Raw genomic sequence first — 6,000 nt, 5'->3', positions numbered from 1 at the left:
TTAAAAAATTAGTCATTTCTTATTTCATTAGTGTGAAAGAATCAGCTAAACATTTTAATGTATGTAATTTCAATGACTTAGAAGCAAATTAATAAAATATTCCCTTGTCATCCACTGGGAAATGCATTCTACCTTGTTAAAGATACATTTATTTAACCTAGTGAAATTCAGAAGTGCTTATAATCAAAAAGCAATTTTGGATTAAGGAATAATCCTATGTTAACATGCAGAAATGGCAGAGAAAAATCACAGAATAAGTTATGAGTGAAAACTCAGGAAGAAAGAGAGATTTAAGAAATGAGAACTTGCTACATTGCAGGCAATCCTTCTATTAATAATACTCTATGTTCCAAAGGCTCATTTTGAAACCATATGTCCAGAATTTAGAGCACATTCCTAATAATTCCTGCATAATCACACTTTACAGGTTGGAAAGAGCCTCAAAGATCATTTAGGTCAATGCTCTGGGATTTAATCACCTATTACATCATCCCTACCAAGTAAATAATGTTATCAAAAAGGCAATTAAGACTCCACATTACCTTATAAAATTGTTTTCACAGCCAGGTGCAGTGGCTCATGCCTGTAATCTCAGCACTTTGGGAGGCCAAGGCGGGCAATCACCTGAGGTCAGGAGTTCAAGACCAGCTGGCCAACACAGTGAAACCCTGCCTCTACTAAAAATACAAAAATTAGCCAGGCGTGGTGGCAGGCGCCTGTAATCCCAGCTACCTGGGAGGCTTAGGTAAGAGAATTGTTTGAACCCAGGAGGGAGAGGCTGCAGTGGGCTAAGACCGTGCCATTGCACTCCAGCCTGGGCAACAAGACGGAAACTCCATCTCAAAAAAAAAAAATTATTTTTACATCATAAAGATCTAGCATGTACTAAACACATAGTATACCATTTTCCCACTCTATATCATAATATTTGTATGAAAAAAATAGGATCAGATTATAGTCACAATTTGGGGTGGCAGATACAAAGACACATTTGAAGCCCCAAACTCCACGCAGAAGCATGATTTATCTCTACCCCATGTGCAAGCACCAGAGGACTGAGGAAAGGAGTGAGGGGAGAGCTGTGAGTAGAATCAGGACCTGTGTTGTAAGGCAGGAGAGAAATGAACAATGGGCTAGGAAAGAGGTGAGAGAGAGACTGGAGATAACACAAGGGCAATGAGATTTGTAACTTCTGCATCTCTCTTGGCTGGCTTTACTTGCCTTCCAACTCAGTGCTACCCTGAGAAGGCCAGCCTCCACTCTCGTGAATCCTCCTCTCTTCACACAATGTGGAAGCTCTGAGTATTCTATTCAGTCAACCATTAAGTCACTCATCTACTTGTTCACTTTTTAAACACTTCTATTTTGCACTGTATCACTTTACAGTTGTTGGTGTTGACCAGAGACCAAGAGTCCTTGGAGCACAGATGCCTTCTACTACGCATTTCTCAATACCCAAACCCTGCTTGTGTTTGGCTCACAAAGCATGTTAAAATGTCTTTGTAGAATAGGAGTTTAGGGTGCAGTGGCTCACACCTGTAATCTCAGCACTTTGGGAGGCCAAGGCGGGTGGATCACCTGAAGACAGGAGTTCAAGAGCAGCCTGGCCAACGTGGTGAAACCCCATCTTTACAAATAATACAAAAATTTAGCTAGGTGTGGTGGTGGATGCCTGTAATCCAAGCTATCTGGGAGGCCAAGGCAGGAGAATCGCTTGAACCCAGGCGGCGGAGGTTGCAGTGAGCCGAGATTGCACCATTGCACTCCAGCCTTGGCAACAAGAGAAAAACTCTGTCCAAAAAAAAAAAAAAAAAAGGGAGTTCATTAAACAAAAGGAAAGGAAAGGGAGTTGAAGAAGGAAAAATAGCAGAGGTCCCTTAGCATAAATAGCAGAGTAGATTCTCTCCGCTCTTCAATCTCCTTCCCACTTGCAACCATCGGCAAGAGCTGGGCCGTGAGAAATGGAGCAGCAAAGAAACCAGCAGCAGTAGAGAAATGAGAAGTGACAACTAAGGGACTATTTCTTTCCTTTCCCTCCCCTTTCTACTTTTCTGCCATTTCACCCACCCTCAGAGACGCCGCCTCTAGTCAAGACTGAGTTGTCTGAATAGGGGAAATCTGGTACCATGAGTTTATGGTTTCATAAAGCAGGAGGTCTAAAGGGTTAAGAAGAAAGAGAAAGGTAGCAGGAGAGAAATTCCCAGTAGATATAAGAAGAGCCTAGTCCTTATGCAGCACAGATGACCAGTGCTCCCTAAATATCCATGCACTTCTCCAGGTTTCCCAGCCCCATGCATTGGAGCAGTGGTATCATGTGACTAACTCTTCTCCATGGAACACAAGCAGAAGTAATACGCCAGTTCCAATTTGAGGAAGGTCTGAGTGGGTATGCCTTCTCCAAGACTGTTTTTTCCTCTGCTACATTGACCTTGGAGACCATTTGCTCTAAGTGGCATGACTACAAATCGAAGGAAGCTATTAGACACCACTAGGCCTTATATGAGAAGAAAACGAGCATTTTTTGGTGCAAAAATCAATGCACTTCAGAGATGTATTTGTTACCACAACATAGCATAGCATAACCTAACTGATTCACCTTATTTCACCCATCTGAGACGGTCACAAACAGGAAAAGGAAGGTTGCTTAGTTGTGAGTACAGGCCAAGAACCGCCTGACTACTCATTAGCATCTCATTCATCATTTTTAATTCAAAGTTTGAAACCATCTCCAAGCCATCACTTCCATTTCTACCTGTCACTTAATTAGAAGATGTAATATTTTCAAAGAATTGACTAAAGGGCCTGGGAGTGGTGGCTCACACCTGTAATCCTGGCACTTTAGGAGGCCAAGGCAAGAGGATCACTTGAGCTTGGGAGTTCAAGACCACCCTAGGCAACATAGTGAGATCTCATCTCTACAAACAATTTTTCAAATTAGCTGGATGTGGTGGTGCATGCCTGTAGTCCCAGCTACTCAGGAGGCTGAGGTAGGAGGATCGCTTGAGCCTGGAAGGTCAAGGCTACAGTGAGCCGTGACTGCACCACTGCACTCCAGCCTGAGTGAGAGAGCAAGACCCTGTCTCAAAAAAAAAAAAAAAAAAAAAAAGAAAGAAGAAGAAGAAGAAAGAGAATTAACTAAAGTATATTCAAATAGCACATTCCTCTAGGTACCCTGAAATCTACCTCTGAATGAAGTTATATCGGCAGAACTACGGTTATCGCATTGGCCACTGTAGACTCATTCTGAGCTTGGCATGAGGCCATTAGATCAAGAGATACCACCCTCTAGTGTTAGGCCCTGTATAATCTCCTCCCCTTGAGAGTGGCTGGGACCTGCAGCTTCCTTCCAACCAATAGAATATGACAACAGTAATAGGATATTACTCCTTGATTAGGTTATGTTGTGTGGCAAATGTGAGGAGATGACAGTTTCAGGATTATGTTACATAATATAAAGACAGACATGTGAGATTCACTGCAGTCCCAGAGTATAAACACTGGAGAATGCTACTCATTCTATTCCACAGCATCGTCTTTATGAAAATCCTCTGAATAATTTTCCTGCTTATCTCAATATTAGTAATAGTTGCTCTTCTCCTGTAAGACAGAATAGTATTAGGACTCATCTCATCAGGTTGTTGCAAGGATTAAATTAGTTCATTTAAAAAGCTTAAAATGATGCCCAGAACAGAGTAGGCACCACATATATTTTTGCCATTACTAGGAATTTTTTAAAATCTTAGTTGAACTATAAATTGTGCTTATGCTCAAAATGTTTTCTAACTGATAAGAGCCAAAACCTGAGCCTTCTCACAGCAAGTCTACCAAATGTCTCCAACTTTGTTTGGTGCCCCATTTCTTTCTCACCTTCTTCCAGTGTATTTAATTTGGCTGCATTTTATATATTCCTGTAAGCTGATCTAAATTCGCTCCAGAGCCACATAGGCTAAAAATAAATAAAAATTCACAGAATAATCCCTAAATTCTTTACTTACCTTTTATTAACACTTGGAGAGGGAAAGTGAAACAATGAAAGCCTATACATAAAAGTAGAATTTTTTCCACTACAGTCTTCTCTTGCTTTCCTACTGTTATTAAAGATGTAAATCTTAACACCTTGGACTGGAAGAACAGATAAGCTCCAACTAGCCTCAATACCCTAAGTTTAACGTTGACACCACAGTCAAAAATTTACAAAGGGAGCATCCCTTTCAGCTAACTTGTCTCTGAAACACTCAGGCTAAGGATTAAAAGCCCACTCTGCTCATGGGCCAGAGACATGGAAGACCACTTTAGATGAAAGCTATAACTCTAGTGGCCATTTTCCAAACAAATACTTAGGCCAGTACTGGGATATTTATAGAAACAGAATATTTAAAGTATAAATTTGGTTGAAAAATTGGACTGCATGATCATTGTGGCTAAAGGACTTAAAACACTGGCCCTGAGCTCAGAGCAAATTTGGTTCCATTCTGTTCAATAAATATTTGGTGCCTTTATGTCCTGGGCATTGTGCGAGGCTCTGAGGACCCAAAGATAAATAAGTTATGGACCAAACCCTCGAAGATTCTAAGTGGGTAAGAAGATACGCTGAAACAATTATTCTGTATGACTGAACACTCCTCATTATCTTCATAGCATTTATTCAAATAGTAATTATAAATTAGTTTGCTTACATGTTTACTTTCTGCCTTCTTTACTAGGCCATTTGTTCATTGTGGGGAAGGACCATGGCTATTTTGTGACTGTGAGCTCAGCGCTAGTACAGAAGCCCATCATATGGTAGAGACCCAGTAAATGTTTTCTAAGTGAGAATGTATGCATTTATAAAATTTATAGAAAGCAATAGTTTTCATGTTATACAGACAACAACATGTAGAAGATGTAATGGAAAAGAGTCATTTATAATGGCCAAAGCAATAAATCCATAAAGCACAAAATACCAAAGAATAAACCTAATAAGAAATATGTGGCCGGACGCGGTGGCTCACACCTGTAATCTCAGCACTTTGGGAGGCCAAGGCGGGTGGATCATCTGAGGTCAAGAGTTCAAGACCAGCCAGGCCAACATGGTGAAACCCCATCTCTACTAAAAATACAAAAATTAGCTGGATATGGTGGCATGTGCCTGTAATCCCAGCTACTCAGGAGGCTGAGGCAGGAGAATCACTTGAGCCTGGGAGGCAGAGGTTGCAGTGAGCCAAGATCGTGCCACTGCACTCCAGCCTGGGTGACAGAGTGAGACTCCATCTCAAAAAAAATAAATAAAATAAATATAAATATGCAAAAACAATATAAGGGAAGAAAAATTAGTATATTTCTGAAAAACAAAGACACCAAGTTTGTAAATGCACCAAAACTTAATATGGTAAAGATGCCAATTCTTTCTAAGCTAATTCATAAATTTAACAATACTAATAAGAATACTGAAAAAGAAATTTTGTTCTAGAATTAGATAAGCTAATTCTAAAGGTCATGCAGAAAATAAACTAGTAATAGTAATGAGGAAATCTCCAGAATAGAAGTCTTAGAAGCCAATGAATACTTAACAAAACTTCAATAATTAAAACAATATCATATTGAGACATATGTAAATATACTAAAGAAGAGAAGATAAATTCCAGAAATAGATTCTACTTTATGTCGGAATTTAGTATATGATAAAGGTGATACTCATTCTATGGTGGTAAAGATGAACTTTAATATACAATGTTGGAACAACCAAATAGCCTTCTCAAAAATGATACTGTTAGATTCATGTATCATACCATATTCAAATAAATATTCCTAATGGGATTTAGGATTTAGATGTAAAAAAATTATAACATAGTTTAATTTCTTTATATACTTAGCATGGGAGAGACCTTTACAGCTATGACTCAAAAATGAGAAGTCAAAAGAAAAGATTGGTAAGTTCATAAACTTTGCTTTCAAATATATCATAAGTGCAAAATGGAAGAAAATATTTGCAATTCATGTCACATAGAAATGTAGAAGAAA

This window comes from Pongo abelii, chromosome 22 (assembly GCF_028885655.2).
Source record: "Pongo abelii isolate AG06213 chromosome 22, NHGRI_mPonAbe1-v2.0_pri, whole genome shotgun sequence".
NCBI lineage: Eukaryota > Metazoa > Chordata > Mammalia > Primates > Hominidae > Pongo > Pongo abelii.
The sequence above is the reverse complement of the archived record's forward strand: the minus strand, read 5'-3'. Positions refer to the sequence as shown.